This window comes from Cnephaeus nilssonii, assembly GCF_951640355.1.
Source record: "Cnephaeus nilssonii genome assembly, chromosome: 16".
Classification (NCBI taxonomy): Eukaryota; Metazoa; Chordata; class Mammalia; order Chiroptera; family Vespertilionidae; genus Cnephaeus; species Cnephaeus nilssonii.
Genome location: NC_137087.1, coordinates 199,963 through 222,987, shown reverse-complemented (window position 1 = coordinate 222,987; position 23,025 = coordinate 199,963).

The window sequence follows — 23,025 nt, the reverse complement described above, 5'->3', positions numbered from 1 at the left end:
TCTACATGTGGTGAAGTCCCACAAGTAGAAAAGAAGGCCCATTATAGGAAACAGCTAGAAATCAGTAGTCATTCAGAGCAAATACTAATGAATATCACAGAATAGTGAGAGAACAAGTGTAAAACACATCAAAATGAAAGTCTCTAGTCTAGAAAGGATGTTGTACACTGCTGAAATCCTTGAAATAGAGTTAGTTCACATATAACCAGTGTTTCAAACCACCAGAATTCACTGAAAAGTAGTATTCAACTGTAAAACAGTTGAACGACAAGTTTATATAGCTTCGCAAGTCCACAGAAGACTGTATAAAGTTGTTTCTACATATGGTGAAGTCACACAAGTAACCAGAAGGCCCATTATAGGAAACAGCTAGAAATCAGTAGTAATTCAGAGGAAATACTAATGAATATCATAGAATTGTGTGAGAACAAGTGTAAAAGACATAAAAATCTAAGTTTCTAATCTAGAAAGGATGTTATATACTACAGAAATCCTTGAAATAGAGTTACTTCCCAAGAAAACAGTGTTTCAACCCACTAGAATTCACTGAAAAGTAGTATTCAACTGTAAAACAGTTGAAAGACAAGTGTATGTAGCTTCTCAAGTTCAGAGAAGAGTGTAAAAATTTGTTTCTACATGTGGTGAAGTCCCACAAGTAGAAAAGAAGGCCCATTATAGGAAACAGCTAGAAATCAGTAGTCATTCAGAGCAAATACTAATGAATATCACAGAATAGAGAGAGAACACGTGTAAAAGACATCAAAATGTAAGTCTCTAGTCTAGAAAGGATGTTGTACACTGCAGAAATCCTTGAAATAGAGTTAGTTCACATGAAACCAGTGTTTCAAACCACCAGAATGCACTGAAAAGTAGTATTTAACTGTAAAACAGTTGAAAGACAAGTTTATATAGCTTCGCAAGTCCACAGAAGACTGTATAAAGTTCTTTCTACATGTGGTGAAGTTCCACAAGTAGAGCAGAAGGCCCATTATAAGAAACAGCTAGACATCAGTAGTAATTCAGAGGAAATAGTAATGAATATCATAGAATTGTGTGAGAACAAGTGTAAAAGACATAAAAATCTAAGTTTCTAGTCTAGAAAGGATGTTATACACTACAGAAATCCTTGAAATAGAGTTACTTCACAAGAAAACAGTGTTTCAACCCACTAGAATTCACTGAAAAGTAGTATTCAACTGTAAAACAGTTGAAAGACAAGTGTATATAGCTTCTCAAGTTCAGAGAAGAGTGTATAAAGTTGTTTCTACATGTTGTGAAGTCCCACAAGTAGAAAATAAGGCCCATTATAGGAAACAGCTAGAAATCAGTAGTCATTCAGAGGAAATACTAATGAATATCATAGAATTGTGTGAGAACAAGTGTAAAAGACATAGAAATCTAAGTTTCTAGTCTAGAAAGGATGTTATATACTACAGAAATCCTTGAAATAGAGTTACTTCACAAGAAAACAGTGTTTCAACCCACTAGAATTCACTGAAAAGTAGTATTGAACTGTAAAACAGTTGAAAGACAAGTGTATGTAGCTTCTAAAGTTCACTGAAGAGTGTATAAAGTTGTTTCTACATGTGGTGAAGTCCCTAAAGTAGAAAAGAAGGCCCATTATAGGAAACAGCTAGAAATCAGTAGTAATTCTGAGGAAATAGTAATGAATATCATAGAATTGTGTGAGAACAAGTGTAAAAGACATAGAAACCTAAGTTTCTAGTCTAGAAAGGATGTTATATACTACAGAAATCCTTGAAATAGAGTTACTTCACAAGAAAACAGTGTTTCAACCCACTAGAATTCACTGAGAAGTAGTATTCAACTGTAAAACAGTTGAAAGACAAGTGTATGTAGCTTCTAAAGTTCAGAGAAGAGTGTATATAGTTGTTTCTACATGTGGTGAAGTCCCACAAGTAGAAAAGAAGGCCCATTATAGGAAACAGCTAGAAATCAGTAGTAATTCAGAGGAAATAGTAATGAATATCATAGAATTGTGTGAGAACAAGTGTAAAAGACATAAAAATCTAAGTTTCTAGTCTAGAAAGGATGTTATACACTACAGAAATCCTTGAAATAGAGTTACTGCACAAGAAAACAGTGTTTCAACCCACTAGAATTCACTGAAAAGTAGTATTCAACTGTAAAACAGTTGAAAGACAAGTGTATGTAGCTTCTCAAGTTCAGAGAACAGTGTATAAAGTTGTTTCTACATGTGGTGAAGTCCCACAAGTAGAAAATAAGGCCCATTATAGGAAACAGCTAAAAATCAGTAGTAATTCAGAGGAAATACTAATGAATATCATAGAATTGTGTGAGAACAAGTGTAAAAGACATCAAAATGTAAGTTTCTAGTCTAGAAAGGATGTTATACACTGCTGAAATCCTTGAAATAGAGGTACTTCACAAGAAAACAGTGTTTCAACCCACTAGAATTCACTGAAAAGTAGTATTCAACTGTAAAACAGTTGAAAGACAAGATTATATAGCTTCGCAAGTCCACAGAAGACTGTATAAAGTTGTTTCTACATATGGTGAAGTCACACAAGTATACCAGAAGGCCCATTATAGGAAACAGCTAGAAATCAGTAGTAATTCAGAGGAAATACTAATGAATATCATAGAATTGTGTGAGAACAAGTGTAAAAGACATAGAAATCTAAGTTTCTAGTCTAGAAAGGATGTTATATACTACAGAAATCCTTGAAATAGAGTTACTTCACAAGAAAACAGTGTTTCAACCCACTAGAATTCACTGAAAAGTAGTATTCAACTGTAAAACAGTTGAAAGACAAGTGTATGTAGCTTCTAAAGTTCACAGAAGAGTGTATAAAGTTGTTTCTACATGTGGTGAAGTCCCACAAGTAGAAAAGAAGGCCCATTATAGGAAACAGCTAGAAATCAGTAGTAATTCAGAGGAAATAGTAATGAATATCATAGAATTGTGTGAGAACAAGTGTAAAAGACATAAAAATCTAAGTTTCTAGTCTAGAAAGGATGTTATACACTACAGAAATCCTTGAAATAGAGTTACTTCACAAGAAAACAGTGTTTCAACCCACTAGAATTCACTGAAATTAACTATTCAACTGTAAAACAGTTGAAAGACAAGTGTATATAGCTTCTAAAGTTCGGAGAAGAGTGTATAAAGTTGTTTCTACATGTGGTGAAGTCCCACAAGTAGAAAAGAAGGCCCATTATAGGAAACAGCTAGAAATCAGTAGTAATTCAGAGCAAATACTAATGAATATCACAGAATAGTGAGAGAACAAGTGTAAAACACATCAAAATGAAAGTGTCTAGTCTAGAAAGGATGTTGTACACTGCTGAAATCCTTGAAATAGAGTTAGTTCACATATAACCAGTGTTTCAAACCACCAGAATGCACTGAAAAGTAGTATTCAACTGTAAAACAGTTGAACGACAAGTTTATATAGCTTCACAAGTCCACAGAAGACTGTATAAAGTTGTTTCTACATGTGGTGAAGTTCCCCAAGTAGAGCAGAAGGCCCATTATAAGAAACAGCTAGAAATCAGTAGTAATTCAGAGGAAATAGTAATGAATATCATAGAATTGTGTGAGAACAAGTGTAAAAGACATAAAAATCTAAGTTTCTAGTCTAGAAAGGATGTTATACACTACAGAAATCCTTGAAATAGAGTTACTTCACAAGAAAACAGTGTTTCAACCCACTAGAATTCACTGAAAAGTAGTATTCAACTGTAAAACAGTTGAAAGACAAGTGTATATAGCTTCTCAAGTTCAGAGAAGAGTGTATAAAGTTGTTTCTACATGTGGTGAAGTCCCACAAGTAGAAAAGAAGGCCCATTATAGGAAACAGCTAGAAATCAGTAGTAATTCAGAGCAAATACTAATGAATATCACAGAATAGTGAGAGAACAAGTGTAAAACACATCAAAATGAAAGTGTCTAGTCTAGAAAGGATGTTGTACACTGCTGAAATCCTTGAAATAGAGTTAGTTCACATATAACCAGTGTTTCAAACCACCAGAATGCACTGAAAAGTAGTATTCAACTGTAAAACAGTTGAACGACAAGTTTATATAGCTTCGCAAGTCCACAGAAGACTGTATAAAGTTGTTTCTACATGTGGTGAAGTTCCCCAAGTAGAGCAGAAGGCCCATTATAAGAAACAGCTAGAAATCAGTAGTAATTCAGAGGAAATAGTAATGAATATCATAGAATTGTGTGAGAACAAGTGTAAAAGACATAAAAATCTAAGTTTCTAGTCTAGAAAGGATGTTATACACTACAGAAATCCTTGAAATAGAGTTACTTCACAAGAAAACAGTGTTTCAACCCACTAGAATTCACTGAAAAGTAGTATTCAACTGTAAAACAGTTTGAAGACAAGTGTATATAGCTTCTCAAGATCAGAGAAGAGTGTATAAAGTTGTTTCTACATGTGGTGAAGTCCCACAAGTAGAAAAGAAGGCCCATTATAGGAAACAGCTAGAAATCAGTAGTCATTCAGAGCAAATACTAATGAATATCACAGAATAGTGAGAGAACAAGTGTAAAACACATTAAAATGAAAGTGTCTAGTCTAGAAAGGATGTTGTACACTGCTGAAATCCTTGAAATAGAGTTAGTTCACATATAACCAGTGTTTCAAACCACCAGAATTCACTGAAAAGTAGTATTCAACTGTAAAACAGTTGAACGACAAGTTTATATAGCTTCGCAAGTCCACAGAAGACTGTATAAAGTTGTTTCTACATCTGGTGAAGTCACACAAGTATACCAGAAGGCCAATTATAGGAAAAAGCTAGAAATCAGTAGTAATTCAGAGGAAATACTAATGAATATCATAGAATTGTGTGAGAACAAGTGTAAAAGACATCAAAATGTGAGTCTCTAGTGTAGAAAGGATGTTGTACAATGCAGAAATCCTTGAAATAGAGTTAGTTCACATGAAACCAGTGTTTCAAACCACCAGAATGCACTGAAAAGAAGTATTTAACTGTAAAAGAGTTGAAAGACAAGTTTATATAGCTTGGCAAGTCCACAGAAGACTGTATAAAGTTGTTTCTACATGTGGTGAAGTTCCCCAAGTAGAGCAGAAGGCCCATTATAAGAAACAGCTAGAAATCAGTAGTAATTCAGAGGAAATAGTAATGAATATCATAGAATTGTGTGAGAACAAGTGTAAAAGACATAAAAATCTAAGTTTCTAGTCTAGAAAGGATGTTATACACTACAGAAATCCTTGAAATAGAGTTACTTCACAAGAAAACAGTGTTTCAACCCACTAGAATTCACTGAAAAGTAGTATTCAACTGTAAAACAGTTGAAAGACAAGTGTATATAGCTTCTCAAGTTCAGGGAAGAGTGTATAAAGTTTCTACATGTGGTGAAGTCCCACAAGTAGAAAAGAAGGCCCATTATAGGAAACAGCTAGAAATCAGTAGTCATTCAGAGCAAATGCTAATGAATATCACAGAATAGAGTGAGAACACGTGTAAAAGACATCAAAATGTAAGTCTCAAGTCTAGAAAGGATGTTGTACACTGCAGAAATCCTTGAAATAGAGTTACTTCAAATGAAACCAGTGTTTCAAACCACCAGAATGCACTGAAAAGTAGTATTTAACTGTAAAACAGTTGAAAGACAAGTTTATATAGCTTCGCAAGTCCACAGAAGACTGTATAAAGTTGTTTCTACATGTGGTGAAGTTCCACAAGTAGAGCAGAAGGCCCATTATAAGAAACAGCTAGAAATCAGTAGTAATTCAGAGGAAATAGTAATGAATATCATAGAATTGTGTGAGAACAAGTGTAAAAGACATAAAAATCTAAGTTTCTAGTCTAGAAAGGATGTTATACACTACAGAAATCCTTTAAATAGAGTTACTTCACAAGAAAACAGTGTTTTAACCCACTAGAATTCACTGAAAAGTAGTATTCAACTGTAAAACAGTTGAAAGACAAGTGTATATAGCTTCTCAAGTTCAGGGAAGAGTGTATAACGTTGTTTCTACATGTGGTGAAGTCCCACAAGTAGAAAAGAAGGCCCATTATAGGAAACAGCTAGAAATCAGTAGTCATTCAGAGCAAATACTAATGAATATCACAGAATAGTGAGAGAACAAGTGTAAAACACATCAAAATGAAAGTCTCTAGTCTAGAAAGGATGTTGTACACTGCTGAAATCCTTGAAATAGAGTTAGTTCACATATAACCAGTGTTTCAAACCACCAGAATTCACTGAAAAGTAGTATTCAACTGTAAAACAGTTGAACGACAAGTTTATATAGCTTCGCAAGTCCACAGAAGACTGTATAAAGTTGTTTCTACATATGGTGAAGTCACACAAGTAACCAGAAGGCCCATTATAGGAAACAGCTAGAAATCAGTAGTAATTCAGAGGAAATACTAATGAATATCATAGAATTGTGTGAGAACAAGTGTAAAAGACATAAAAATCTAAGTTTCTAATCTAGAAAGGATGTTATATACTACAGAAATCCTTGAAATAGAGTTACTTCCCAAGAAAACAGTGTTTCAACCCACTAGAATTCACTGAAAAGTAGTATTCAACTGTAAAACAGTTGAAAGACAAGTGTATGTAGCTTCTCAAGTTCAGAGAAGAGTGTAAAAATTTGTTTCTACATGTGGTGAAGTCCCACAAGTAGAAAAGAAGGCCCATTATAGGAAACAGCTAGAAATCAGTAGTCATTCAGAGCAAATACTAATGAATATCACAGAATAGAGAGAGAACACGTGTAAAAGACATCAAAATGTAAGTCTCTAGTCTAGAAAGGATGTTGTACACTGCAGAAATCCTTGAAATAGAGTTACTTCACATGAAACCAGTGTTTCAAACCACCAGAATGCACTGAAAAGTAGTATTTAACTGTAAAACAGTTGAAAGACAAGTTTATATTGCTTCGCAAGTCCACAGAAGACTGTATAAAGTTGTTTCTACATGTGGTGAAGTTCCACAAGTAGAGCAGAAGGCCCATTATAAGAAACAGCTAGAAATCAGTAGTAATTCAGAGGAAATAGTAATGAATATCATAGAATTGTGTGAGAACAAGTGTAAAAGACATAAAAATCTAAGTTTCTAGTCTAGAAAGGATGTTATACACTACAGAAATCCTTGAAATAGAGTTACTTCACAAGAAAACAGTGTTTCAACCCACTAGAATTCACTGAAAAGTAGTATTCAACTGTAAAACAGTTGAAAGACAAGTGTATATAGCTTCTCAAGTTCAGGGAAGAGTGTATAAAGTTGTTTCTACATGTGGTGAAGTCCCACAAGTAGAAAAGAAGGCCCATTATAGGAAACAGCTAGAAATCAGTAGTCATTCAGAGGAAATACTAATGAATATCATAGAATTGTGTGAGAACAGGTGTAAAAGACATCAAAATGTAAGTTTCTAGTCTAGAAAGGATGTTATACACTACAGAAATCCTTGAAATAGAGTTAGTTCACATGAAACCAGTGTTTCAAAACACCAGAATGCACTGAAAATAGTATTTAACTGTAAAACAGTTGAAAGACAAGTTTATATAGCTTCGCAAGTCCACAGAAGACTGTATAAAGTTGTTTCTACATGTGGTGAAGTTCCACAAGTAGAGCAGAAGGCCCATTATAAGAAACAGCTAGAAATCAGTAGTAATTCAGAGGAAATAGTAAAGAATATCATAGAATTGTGTGAGAACAAGTGTAAAGGACATCAAAATGTGAGTCTCTAGTCTAGAAAGGATGTTGTACACTGCAGAAATCCTTGAAATAGAGTTAGTTCACATGAAACCAGTGTTTCAAACCACCAGAATGCACTGAAAAGAAGTATTTAACTGTAAAAGAGTTGAAAGACAAATTTATATAGCTTCGCAAGTCCACAGAAGACTGTATAAAGTTGTTTCTACATGTGGTGAAGTTCCCCAAGTAGAGCAGAAGGCCCATTATAAGAAACAGCTAGAAATCAGTAGTAATTCAGAGGAAATAGTAATGAATATCATAGAATTGTGTGAGAACAAGTGTAAAAGACATAAAAATCTAAGTTTCTAGTCTAGAAAGGATGTTATACACTACAGAAATCCTTGAAATAGAGTTACTTCACAAGAAAACAGTGTTTCAACCCACTAGAATTCACTGAAAAGTAGTATTCAACTGTAAAACAGTTGAAAGACAAGTGTATATAGCTTCTCAAGTTCAGAGAAGAGTGTATAAAGTTGTTTCTACATGTGGTGAAGTCCCACAAGTAGAAAAGAAGGCCCATTATAGGAAACAGCTAGAAATCAGTAGTCATTCAGAGCAAATACTAATGAATATCACAGAATAGAGAGAGAACACGTGTAAAAGACATCAAAATGTAAGTCTCTAGTATAGAAAGGATGTTGTACACTGCAGAAATCCTTGAAATAGAGTTAGTTCACATGAAACCAGTGTTTCAAACCACCAGAATGCACTGAAAAGTAGTATGTAACTGTAAAACAGTTGAAAGACAAGTTTATATAGCTTCGCAAGTCCACAGAAGACTGTATAAAGTTGTTTCTACATGTGGTGAAGTTCCACAAGTAGAGCAGAAGGCCCATTATAAGAAACAGCTAGACATCAGTAGTAATTCAGAGGAAATAGTAATGAATATCATAGAATTGTGTGAGAACAAGTGTAAAAGACATAAAAATCTAAGTTTCTAGTCTAGAAAGGATGTTATACACTACAGAAATCCTTGAAATAGAGTTACTTCACAAGAAAACAGTGTTTCAACCCACTAGAATTCACTGAAAAGTAGTATTCAACTGTAAAACAGTTGAAAGACAAGTGTATATAGCTTCTCAAGTTCAGAGAAGAGTGTATAAAGTTGTTTCTACATGTGGTGAAGTCCCACAAGTAGAAAATAAGGCCCATTATAGGAAACAGCTAGAAATCAGTAGTAATTCAGAGGAAATAGTAATGAATATCATAGAATTGTGTGAGAACAAGTGTAAAAGACATAAAAATCTAAGTTTCTAGTCTAGAAAGGATGTTATACACTACAGAAATCCTTGAAATAGAGTTACTTCACAAGAAAACAGTGTTTCAACCCACTAGAATTCACTCAAAAGTAGTATTCAACTGTAAAACAGTTGAAAGACAAGTGTATATAGCTTCTCAAGTTCAGAGAAGAGTGTATAAAGTTGTTTCTACATGTGGTGAAGTCCCACAAGTAGAAAATAAGGCCCATTATAGGAAACAGCTAGAAATCAGTAGTAATTCAGAGGAAATACTAATGAATATCATAGAATTGTGTGAGAACAAGTGTAAAAGACATCAAAATGTAAGTTTCTAGTCTAGAAAGGATGTTATACACTACAGAAATCCTTGAAATAGAGTTACTTCAGAAGAAAACAGTGTTTCAACCCACTAGAATTCACTGAAAAGTAGTATTCAACTGTAAAACAGTTTAAAGACAAGTGTATATAGCTTCTCAAGTTCAGGGAAGAGTGTATAAAGTTGTTTCTACATGTGGTGAAGTCCCACAAGTAGAAAAGAAGGCCCATTATAGGAAACAGCTAGAAATCAGTAGTCATTCAGAGCAAATACTAATGAATATCACAGAATAGAGAGAGAACACGTGTAAAAGACATCAAAATGTAAGTCTCTAGTCTAGAAAGGATGTTGTACACTGCAGAAATCCTTGAAATAGAGTTAGTTCACATGAAACCAGTGTTTCAAACCACCAGAATGCACTGAAAAGTAGTATTTAACTGTAAAACAGTTGAAAGACAAGTTTATATAGCTTTTCAAGTTCAGAGAAGAGTGTATAAAGTTGTTTCTACATGTGGTGAAGTTCCCCAAGTAGAGCAGAAGGCCCATTATAAGAAACAGCTAGAAATCCGTAGTAATTCAGAGGAAATAGTAATGAATATCATAGAATTGTGTGAGAACAAGTGTAAAAGACATAAAAATCTAAGTTTCTAGTCTAGAAAGGATGTTATATACTACAGAAATCCTTGAAATAGAGTTACTTCACAAGAAAACAGTGTTTCAACCCACTAGAATTCACTGAAAAGTAGTATTCAACTGTAAAACAGTTGAAAGACAAGTGTATATAGCTTCTCAAGTTCAGAGAAGAGTGTATAAAGTTGTTTCTACATGTGGTGAAGTCCCACAAGTAGAAAATAAGGCCCATTATAGGAAACAGCTAGAAATCAGTACTAATTCAGAGGAAATACTAATGAATATCACTGAATAGAGAGAGAACACGTGTAAAAGACATCAAAATGTAAGTCTCTAGTCTAGAAAAGATGTTGTACACTGCAGAAATCCTTGAAATAGAGTTAGTTCACATGAAACCAGTGTTTCAAACCACCAGAATGCACTGAAAAGTAGTATTTAACTGTAAAACAGTTGAAAGACAAGTTTATATAGCTTCGCAAGTCCACAGAAGACTGTATAAAGTTGTTTCTACATGTGGTGAAGTTCCCCAAGTAGAGCAGAAGGCCCATTATAAGAAACAGCTAGAAATCAGTAGTAATTCAGAGGAAATAGTAATGAATATCATAGAATTGTGTGAGAACAAGTGTAAAAGACATCAAATTGTGAGTCTCTAGTCTAGAAAGGATGTTGTACACTGCAGAAATCCTTGAAATAGAGTTAGTTCACATGAAACCAGTGTTTCAAACCACCAGAATGCACTGGAAATAAGTATTTAACTGTAAAACAGTTGAAAGACCAATTTATATAGCTTCGCAAGTTCACAGAAGACTGTATAAAGTTGTTTCTACATGTGGTGAAGTTCCCCAAGTAGAGCAGAAGGCCCATTATAAGAAACAGCTAGAAATCAGTAGTAATTCAGAGGAAATAGTAATGAATATCATAGAATTGTGTGAGAACAAGTGTAAAAGACATAAAAATCTAAGTTTCTAGTCTAGAAAGGATGTTATACACTACAGAAATCCTTGAAATAGAGTTACTTCACAAGAAAACAGTGTTTCAACCCACTAGAATTCACTCAAAAGTAGTATTCAACTGTAAAACAGTTGAAAGACAAGTGTATATAGCTTCTCAAGTTCAGAGAAGAGTGTATAAAGTTGTTTCTACATGTGGTGAAGTCCCACAAGTAGAAAATAAGGCCCATTATAGGAAACAGCTAGAAATCAGTAGTAATTCAGAGGAAATACTAATGAATATCATAGAATTGTGTGAGAACAAGTGTAAAAGACATCAAAATGTAAGTTTCTAGTCTAGAAAGGATGTTATACACTACAGAAATCCTTGAAATAGAGTTACTTCAGAAGAAAACAGTGTTTCAACCCACTAGAATTCACTGAAAAGTAGTATTCAACTGTAAAACAGTTTAAAGACAAGTGTATATAGCTTCTCAAGTTCAGGGAAGTGTGTATAAAGTTGTTTCTACATGTGGTGAAGTCCCACAAGTAGAAAAGAAGGCCCATTATAGGAAACAGCTAGAAATCAGTAGTCATTCAGAGCAAATACTAATGAATATCACAGAATAGAGAGAGAACACGTGTAAAAGACATCAAAATGTAAGTCTCTAGTCTAGAAAGGATGTTGTACACTGCAGAAATCCTTGAAATAGAGTTAGTTCACATGAAACCAGTGTTTCAAACCACCAGAATGCACTGAAAAGTAGTACTTAACTGTAAAACAGTTGAAAGACAAGTTTATATAGCTTCTCAAGTTCAGAGAAGAGTGTATAAAGTTGTTTCTACATGTGGTGAAGTTCCCCAAGTAGAGCAGAAGGCCCATTATAAGAAACAGCTAGAAATCCGTAGTAATTCAGAGGAAATAGTAATGAATATCATAGAATTGTGTGAGAACAAGTGTAAAAGACATAAAAATCTAAGTTTCTAGTCTAGAAAGGATGTTATACACTACAGAAATCCTTGAAATAGAGTTACTTCACAAGAAAACAGTGTTTCAACCCACTAGAATTCACTGAAAAGTAGTATTCAACTGTAAAACAGTTGAAAGACAAGTGTATGTAGCTTCTAAAGTTCACAGAAGAGTGTATAAAGTTGTTTCTACATGTGGTGAAGTCCCACAAGTAGAAAAGAAGGCCCATTATAGGAAACAGCTAGAAATCAGTAGTAATTCAGAGGAAATAGTAATGAATATCATAGAATTGTGTGAGAACAAGTGTAAAAGACATAAAAATCTAAGTTTCTAGTCTAGAAAGGATGTTATACACTACAGAAATCCTTGAAATAGAGTTACTTCACAAGAAAACAGTGTTTCAACCCACTAGAATTCACTGAAATTAACTATTCAACTGTAAAACAGTTGAAAGACAAGTGTATATAGCTTCTAAAGTTCGGAGAAGAGTGTATAAAGTTGTTTCTACATGTGGTGAAGTCCCACAAGTAGAAAAGAAGGCCCATTATAGGAAACAGCTAGAAATCAGTAGTAATTCAGAGCAAATACTAATGAATATCACAGAATAGTGAGAGAACAAGTGTAAAACACATCAAAATGAAAGTGTCTAGTCTAGAAAGGATGTTGTACACTGCTGAAATCCTTGAAATAGAGTTAGTTCACATATAACCAGTGTTTCAAACCACCAGAATGCACTGAAAAGTAGTATTCAACTGTAAAACAGTTGAACGACAAGTTTATATAGCTTCACAAGTCCACAGAAGACTGTATAAAGTTGTTTCTACATGTGGTGAAGTTCCCCAAGTAGAGCAGAAGGCCCATTATAAGAAACAGCTAGAAATCAGTAGTAATTCAGAGGAAATAGTAATGAATATCATAGAATTGTGTGAGAACAAGTGTAAAAGACATAAAAATCTAAGTTTCTAGTCTAGAAAGGATGTTATACACTACAGAAATCCTTGAAATAGAGTTACTTCACAAGAAAACAGTGTTTCAACCCACTAGAATTCACTGAAAAGTAGTATTCAACTGTAAAACAGTTGAAAGACAAGTGTATATAGCTTCTCAAGTTCAGAGAAGAGTGTATAAAGTTGTTTCTACATGTGGTGAAGTCCCACAAGTAGAAAAGAAGGCCCATTATAGGAAACAGCTAGAAATCAGTAGTAATTCAGAGCAAATACTAATGAATATCACAGAATAGTGAGAGAACAAGTGTAAAACACATCAAAATGAAAGTGTCTAGTCTAGAAAGGATGTTGTACACTGCTGAAATCCTTGAAATAGAGTTAGTTCACATATAACCAGTGTTTCAAACCACCAGAATGCACTGAAAAGTAGTATTCAACTGTAAAACAGTTGAACGACAAGTTTATATAGCTTCGCAAGTCCACAGAAGACTGTATAAAGTTGTTTCTACATGTGGTGAAGTTCCCCAAGTAGAGCAGAAGGCCCATTATAAGAAACAGCTAGAAATCAGTAGTAATTCAGAGGAAATAGTAATGAATATCATAGAATTGTGTGAGAACAAGTGTAAAAGACATAAAAATCTAAGTTTCTAGTCTAGAAAGGATGTTATACACTACAGAAATCCTTGAAATAGAGTTACTTCACAAGAAAACAGTGTTTCAACCCACTAGAATTCACTGAAAAGTAGTATTCAACTGTAAAACAGTTTGAAGACAAGTGTATATAGCTTCTCAAGATCAGAGAAGAGTGTATAAAGTTGTTTCTACATGTGGTGAAGTCCCACAAGTAGAAAAGAAGGCCCATTATAGGAAACAGCTAGAAATCAGTAGTCATTCAGAGCAAATACTAATGAATATCACAGAATAGTGAGAGAACAAGTGTAAAACACATTAAAATGAAAGTGTCTAGTCTAGAAAGGATGTTGTACACTGCTGAAATCCTTGAAATAGAGTTAGTTCACATATAACCAGTGTTTCAAACCACCAGAATTCACTGAAAAGTAGTATTCAACTGTAAAACAGTTGAACGACAAGTTTATATAGCTTCGCAAGTCCACAGAAGACTGTATAAAGTTGTTTCTACATCTGGTGAAGTCACACAAGTATACCAGAAGGCCAATTATAGGAAAAAGCTAGAAATCAGTAGTAATTCAGAGGAAATACTAATGAATATCATAGAATTGTGTGAGAACAAGTGTAAAAGACATCAAAATGTGAGTCTCTAGTGTAGAAAGGATGTTGTACAATGCAGAAATCCTTGAAATAGAGTTAGTTCACATGAAACCAGTGTTTCAAACCACCAGAATGCACTGAAAAGAAGTATTTAACTGTAAAAGAGTTGAAAGACAAGTTTATATAGCTTGGCAAGTCCACAGAAGACTGTATAAAGTTGTTTCTACATGTGGTGAAGTTCCCCAAGTAGAGCAGAAGGCCCATTATAAGAAACAGCTAGAAATCAGTAGTAATTCAGAGGAAATAGTAATGAATATCATAGAATTGTGTGAGAACAAGTGTAAAAGACATAAAAATCTAAGTTTCTAGTCTAGAAAGGATGTTATACACTACAGAAATCCTTGAAATAGAGTTACTTCACAAGAAAACAGTGTTTCAACCCACTAGAATTCACTGAAAAGTAGTATTCAACTGTAAAACAGTTTGAAGACAAGTGTATATAGCTTCTCAAGATCAGAGAAGAGTGTATAAAGTTGTTTCTACATGTGGTGAAGTCCCACAAGTAGAAAAGAAGGCCCATTATAGGAAACAGCTAGAAATCAGTAGTCATTCAGAGCAAATACTAATGAATATCACAGAATAGTGAGAGAACAAGTGTAAAACACATTAAAATGAAAGTGTCTAGTCTAGAAAGGATGTTGTACACTGCTGAAATCCTTGAAATAGAGTTAGTTCACATATAACCAGTGTTTCAAACCACCAGAATTCACTGAAAAGTAGTATTCAACTGTAAAACAGTTGAACGACAAGTTTATATAGCTTCGCAAGTCCACAGAAGACTGTATAAAGTTGTTTCTACATCTGGTGAAGTCACACAAGTATACCAGAAGGCCAATTATAGGAAAAAGCTAGAAATCAGTAGTAATTCAGAGGAAATACTAATGAATATCATAGAATTGTGTGAGAACAAGTGTAAAAGACATCAAAATGTGAGTCTCTAGTGTAGAAAGGATGTTGTACAATGCAGAAATCCTTGAAATAGAGTTAGTTCACATGAAACCAGTGTTTCAAACCACCAGAATGCACTGAAAAGAAGTATTTAACTGTAAAAGAGTTGAAAGACAAGTTTATATAGCTTGGCAAGTCCACAGAAGACTGTATAAAGTTGTTTCTACATGTGGTGAAGTTCCCCAAGTAGAGCAGAAGGCCCATTATAAGAAACAGCTAGAAATCAGTAGTAATTCAGAGGAAATAGTAATGAATATCATAGAATTGTGTGAGAACAAGTGTAAAAGACATAAAAATCTAAGTTTCTAGTCTAGAAAGGATGTTATACACTACAGAAATCCTTGAAATAGAGTTACTTCACAAGAAAACAGTGTTTCAACCCACTAGAATTCACTGAAAAGTAGTATTCAACTGTAAAACAGTTGAAAGACAAGTGTATATAGCTTCTCAAGTTCAGGGAAGAGTGTATAAAGTTTCTACATGTGGTGAAGTCCCACAAGTAGAAAAGAAGGCCCATTATAGGAAACAGCTAGAAATCAGTAGTCATTCAGAGCAAATGCTAATGAATATCACAGAATAGAGTGAGAACACGTGTAAAAGACATCAAAATGTAAGTCTCAAGTCTAGAAAGGATGTTGTACACTGCAGAAATCCTTGAAATAGAGTTACTTCAAATGAAACCAGTGTTTCAAACCACCAGAATGCACTGAAAAGTAGTATTTAACTGTAAAACAGTTGAAAGACAAGTTTATATAGCTTCGCAAGTCCACAGAAGACTGTATAAAGTTGTTTCTACATGTGGTGAAGTTCCACAAGTAGAGCAGAAGGCCCATTATAAGAAACAGCTAGAAATCAGTAGTAATTCAGAGGAAATAGTAATGAATATCATAGAATTGTGTGAGAACAAGTGTAAAAGACATAAAAATCTAAGTTTCTAGTCTAGAAAGGATGTTATACACTACAGAAATCCTTGAAATAGAGTTACTTCACAAGAAAACAGTGTTTTAACCCACTAGAATTCACTGAAAAGTAGTATTCAACTGTAAAACAGTTGAAAGACAAGTGTATATAGCTTCTCAAGTTCAGGGAAGAGTGTATAACGTTGTTTCTACATGTGGTGAAGTCCCACAAGTAGAAAAGAAGGCCCATTATAGGAAACAGCTAGAAATCAGTAGTCATTCAGAGCAAATACTAATGAATATCACAGAATAGTGAGAGAACAAGTGTAAAACACATCAAAATGAAAGTCTCTAGTCTAGAAAGGATGTTGTACACTGCTGAAATCCTTGAAATAGAGTTAGTTCACATATAACCAGTGTTTCAAACCACCAGAATTCACTGAAAAGTAGTATTCAACTGTAAAACAGTTGAACGACAAGTTTATATAGCTTCGCAAGTCCACAGAAGACTGTATAAAGTTGTTTCTACATATGGTGAAGTCACACAAGTAACCAGAAGGCCCATTATAGGAAACAGCTAGAAATCAGTAGTAATTCAGAGGAAATACTAATGAATATCATAGAATTGTGTGAGAACAAGTGTAAAAGACATAAAAATCTAAGTTTCTAATCTAGAAAGGATGTTATATACTACAGAAATCCTTGAAATAGAGTTACTTCCCAAGAAAACAGTGTTTCAACCCACTAGAATTCACTGAAAAGTAGTATTCAACTGTAAAACAGTTGAAAGACAAGTGTATGTAGCTTCTCAAGTTCAGAGAAGAGTGTAAAAATTTGTTTCTACATGTGGTGAAGTCCCACAAGTAGAAAAGAAGGCCCATTATAGGAAACAGCTAGAAATCAGTAGTCATTCAGAGCAAATACTAATGAATATCACAGAATAGAGAGAGAACACGTGTAAAAGACATCAAAATGTAAGTCTCTAGTCTAGAAAGGATGTTGTACACTGCAGAAATCCTTGAAATAGAGTTACTTCACATGAAACCAGTGTTTCAAACCACCAGAATGCACTGAAAAGTAGTATTTAACTGTAAAACAGTTGAAAGACAAGTTTATATTGCTTCGCAAGTCCACAGAAGACTGTATAAAGTTGTTTCTACATGTGGTGAAGTTCCACAAGTAGAGCAGAAGGCCCATTATAAGAAACAGCTAGAAATCAGTAGTAATTCAGAGGAAATAGTAATGAATATCATAGAATTGTGTGAGAACAAGTGTAAAAGACATAAAAATCTAAGTTTCTAGTCTAGAAAGGATGTTATACACTACAGAAATCCTTGAAATAGAGTTACTTCACAAGAAAACAGTGTTTCAACCCACTAGAATTCACTGAAAAGTAGTATTCAACTGTAAAACAGTTGAAAGACAAGTGTATATAGCTTCTCAAGTTCAGGGAAGAGTGTATAAAGTTGTTTCTACATGTGGTGAAGTCCCACAAGTAGAAAAGAAGGCCCATTATAGGAAACAGCTAGAAATCAGTAGTCATTCAGAGGAAATACTAATGAATATCACTGAATAGAGAGAGAACACGTGTAAAAGACATCAAAATGTAAGTCTCTAGTCTAGAAAAGATGTTGTACACTGCAGAAATCCTTGAAATAGAGTTAGTTCACATGAAACCAGTGTTTCAAACCACCAGAATGCACTGAAAAGTAGTATTTAACTGTAAAACAGTTGAAAGACAAGTTTATATAGCTTCGCAAGTCCACAGAAGACTGTATAAAGTTGTTTCTACATGTGGTGAAGTTCCCCAAGTAGAGCAAAAGGCCCATTATAAGAAACAGCTAGAAATCAGTAGTAATTCAGAGGAAATAGTAATGAATATCATAGAATTGTGTGAGAACAAGTGTAAAAGACATCAAATTGTGAGTCTCTAGTCTAGAAAGGATGTTGTACACTGCAGAAATCCTTGAAATAGAGTTAGTTCACATGAAACCAGTGTTTCAAACCACCAGAATGCACTGGAAATAAGTATTTAACTGTAAAACAGTTGAAAGACCAATTTATATAGCTTCGCAAGTTCACAGAAGACTGTATAAAGTTGTTTCTACATGTGGTGAAGTTCCCCAAGTAGAGCAGAAGGCCCATTATAAGAAACAGCTAGAAATCAGTAGTAATTCAGAGGAAATAGTAATGAATATCATAGAATTGTGTGAGAACAAGTGTAAAAGACATAAAAATCTAAGTTTCTAGTCTAGAAAGGATGTTATACACTACAGAAATCCTTGAAATAGAGTTACTTCACAAGAAAACAGTGTTTCAACCCACTAGAATTCACTCAAAAGTAGTATTCAACTGTAAAACAGTTGAAAGACAAGTGTATATAGCTTCTCAAGTTCAGAGAAGAGTGTATAAAGTTGTTTCTACATGTGGTGAAGTCCCACAAGTAGAAAATAAGGCCCATTATAGGAAACAGCTAGAAATCAGTAGTAATTCAGAGGAAATACTAATGAATATCATAGAATTGTGTGAGAACAAGTGTAAAAGACATCAAAATGTAAGTTTCTAGTCTAGAAAGGATGTTATACACTACAGAAATCCTTGAAATAGAGTTACTTCAGAAGAAAACAGTGTTTCAACCCACTAGAATTCACTGAAAAGTAGTATTCAACTGTAAAACAGTTTAAAGACAAGTGTATATAGCTTCTCAAGTTCAGGGAAGTGTGTATAAAGTTGTTTCTACATGTGGTGAAGTCCCACAAGTAGAAAAGAAGGCCCATTATAGGAAACAGCTAGAAATCAGTAGTCATTCAGAGCAAATACTAATGAATATCACAGAATAGAGAGAGAACACGTGTAAAAGACATCAAAATGTAAGTCTCTAGTCTAGAAAGGATGTTGTACACTGCAGAAATCCTTGAAATAGAGTTAGTTCACATGAAACCAGTGTTTCAAACCACCAGAATGCACTGAAAAGTAGTACTTAACTGTAAAACAGTTGAAAGACAAGTTTATATAGCTTCTCAAGTTCAGAGAAGAGTGTATAAAGTTGTTTCTACATGTGGTGAAGTTCCCCAAGTAGAGCAGAAGGCCCATTATAAGAAACAGCTAGAAATCCGTAGTAATTCAGAGGAAATAGTAATGAATATCATAGAATTGTGTGAGAACAAGTGTAAAAGACATAAAAATCTAAGTTTCTAGTCTAGAAAGGATGTTATACACTACAGAAATCCTTGAAATAGAGTTACTTCACAAGAAAACAGTGTTTCAACCCACTAGAATTCACTGAAAAGTAGTATTCAACTGTAAAACAGTTGAAAGACAAGTGTATATAGCTTCTCAAGTTCAGAGAAGAGTGTATAAAGTTGTTTCTACATGTGGTGAAGTCCCACAAGTAGAAAATAAGGCCCATTATAGGAAACAGCTAGAAATCAGTAGTAATTCAGAGGAAATACTAATGAATATCACAGAATAGAGAGAGAACACGTGTAAAAGACATCAAAATGTAAGTCTCTAGTCTAGAAAAGATGTTGTACACTGCAGAAATCCTTGAAATAGAGTTAGTTCACATGAAACAAGTGTTTCAAACCACCAGAATGCACTGAAAAGAAGTATTTAACTGTAAAACAGTTGAAAGACAAGTTTATATAGCTTCGCAAGTCCACAGAAGACTGTATAAAGTTGTTTCTACATGTGGTGAAGTTCCCCAAGTAGAGCAGAAGGCCCATTATAAGAAACAGCTAGAAATCAGTAGTAATTCAGAGGAAATAGTAATGAATATCATAGAATTGTGTGAGAACAAGTGTAAAAGACATAAAAATCTAAGTTTCTAGTCTAGAAAGGATGTTATACACTACAGAAATCCTTGAAATAGAGTTACTTCACAAGAAAACAGTGTTTCAACCCACTAGAATTCACTGAAAAGTAGTATTCAACTGTAAAACAGTTGAAAGACAAGTGTATATAGCTTCTCAAGTTCACAGAAGAGTGTATAAAGTTGTTTCTACATGTGGTGAAGTCCCACAAGTAGAAAAGAAGGCCCATTATAGGAATCAGCTAGAAATCAGTAGTCATACAGAGCAAATACTAATGAATATCACAGAATAGAGAGAGAACAAGTGTAAAAGACATCAAAATGTGAGTCTCTAGTCTAGAAGGGATGTTGTACACTGCAGAAATCCTTGAAATAGAGTTAGTTCACATGAAACCAGTGTTTCAAACCACCAGAATGCACTGAAAAGTAGTATTTAACTGTAAAACAGTTGAAAGACAAGTGTATATAGCTTCTCAAGTTCAGAGAAGAGTGTATAAAGTTGTTTCTACATGTGGTGAAGTCCCACAAGTAGAAAATAAGGCCCATTATAGGAAACAGCTAGAAATCAGTAGTCATTCAGAGGAAATACTAATGAATATCATAGAATTGTGTGAGAACAGGTGTAAAAGACATCAAAATGTAAGTTTCTAGTCTAGAAAGGATGTTATACACTACAGAAATCCTTGAAATAGAGTTACTTCACAAGAAAACAGTGTTTCAACCCACTAGAATTCACTGAAAAGTAGTATTCAACTGTAAAACAGTTGAAAGACAAGTGTATATAGCTTCTCAAGTTCAGGGAAGAGTGTATAAAGTTGATTCTACATGTGGTGAAGTCCCACAAATAGAAAAGAAGGCCCACTATAGGAAACAGCTAGAAATCAGTAGTCATTCAGAGCAAATACTAATGAATATCACAGAATAGAGAGAGAACACGTGTAAAAGACATCAAAATGTAAGTCTCTAGTCTAGAAAAGGTGTTGTACACTGCAGAAATCCTTGAAATAGAGTTAGTTCACATGAAACCAGTGTTTCAAACCACCAGAATGCACTGAAAAGTAGTATTTAACTGTAAAACAGTTGAAAGACAAGTTTATATAGCTTCGCAAGTCCACAGAAGACTGTATAAAGTTGTTTCTACATGTGGTGAAGTTCCACAAGTAGAGCAGAAGGCCCATTATAAGAAAAAGCTAGAAATCAGTAGTAATTCAGAGGAAATAGTAATGAATATCATAGAATTGTGTGAGAACAAGTGTAAAAGACATCAAAATGTGAGTCTCTAGTCTAGAAAGGATGTTGTACACTGCAGAAATCCTTGAAATAGAGTTAGTTCACATGAAACCAGTGTTTCAAACCACCAGAATGCACTGAAAATAAGTATTTAACTGTAAAACAGTTGAAAGACAAATTTATATAGCTTCGCAAGTCCACAGAAGACTGTATAAAGTTGTTTCTACATGTGGTGAAGTTCCCCAAGTAGAGCAGAAGGCCCATTATAAGAAACAGCTAGAAATCAGTAGTAATTCAGAGGAAATAGTAATGAATATCATAGAATTGTGTGAGAACAAGTGTAAAAGACATAAAAATCTAAGTTTCTAGTCTAGAAAGGATGTTATACACTACAGAAATCCTTGAAATAGAGTTACTTCACAAGAAAACAGTGTTTCAACCCACTAGAATTCACTCAAAAGTAGTATTCAACTGTAAAACAGTTGAAAGACAAGTGTATATAGCTTCTCAAGTTCAGAGAAGAGTGTATAAAGTTGTTTCTACATGTGGTGAAGTCCCACAAGTAGAAAAGAAGGCCCATTATAGGAAACAGCTAGAAATGAGTAGTCATTCAGAGCAAATACTAATGAATATCACAGAATAGAGAGAGAACACGTGTAAAAGACATCAAAATGTAAGTCTCTAGTCTAGAAAGGATGTTGTACACTGCAGAAATCCTTGAAATAGAGTTAGTTCACATGAAACCAGTGTTTCAAACCACCAGAATGCACTGAAAAGTAGTATTTAACTGTAAAACAGTTGAAAGACAAGTTTATATAGCTTCTCAAGTTCAGAGAAGAGTGTATAAAGTTGTTTCTACATGTGGTGAAGTTCCCCAAGTAGAGCAGAAGGCCCATTATAAGAAACAGCTAGAAATCCGTAGTAATTCAGAGGAAATAGTAATGAATATCATAGAATTGTGTGAGAACAAGTGTAAAAGACATAAAAATCTAAGTTTCTAGTCTAGAAAGGATGTTATACACTACAGAAATCCTTGAAATAGAGTTACTTCACAAGAAAACAGTGTTTCAACCCACTAGAATTCACTGAAAAGTAGTATTCAACTGTAAAACAGTTGAAAGACAAGTGTATATAGCTTCTCAAGTTCAGAGAAGAGTGTATAAAGTTGTTTCTACATGTGGTGAAGTCCCACAAGTAGAAAATAAGGCCCATTATAGGAAACAGCTAGAAATCAGTAGTAATTCAGAGGAAATACTAATGAATATCACAGAATAGAGAGAGAACACGTGTAAAAGACATCAAAATGTAAGTCTCTAGTCTAGAAAAGATGTTGTACACTGCAGAAATCCTTGAAATAGAGTTAGTTCACATGAAACCAGTGTTTCTAACCACCAGAATGCACTGAAAAGTAGTATTTAACTGTAAAACAGTTGAAAGACAAGTTTATATAGCTTCGCAAGTCCACAGAAGACTGTATAAAGTTGTTTCTACATGTGGTGAAGTTCCCCAAGTAGAGCAGAAGGCCCATTATAAGAAACAGCTAGAAATCAGTAGTAATTCAGAGGAAATAGTAATGAATATCATAGAATTGTGTGAGAACAAGTGTAAAAGACATCAAAATGTGAGTCTCTAGTCTAGAAAGGATGTTGTACACTGCAGAAATCCTTGAAATAGAGTTAGTTCACATGAAACCAGTGTTTCAAACCACCAGAATGCACTGAAAAAAGTATTTAACTGTAAAACAGTTGAAAGACAAATTTATATAGCTTCGCAAGTCCACAGAAGACTGTATAAAGTTGTTTCTACATGTGGTGAAGTTCCCCAAGTAGAGCAGAAGGCCCATTATAAGAAACAGCTAGAAATCAGTAGTAATTCAGAGGAAATAGTAATGAATATCATAGAATTGTGTGAGAACAAGTGTAAAAGACATAAAAATCTAAGTTTCTAGTCTAGAAAGGATGTTATACACTACAGAAATCCTTGAAATAGAGTTACTTCACAAGAAAACAGTGTTTCAACCCACTAGAATTCACTGAAAAGTAGTATTCAACTGTAAAACAGTTGAAAGACAAGTGTATATAGCTT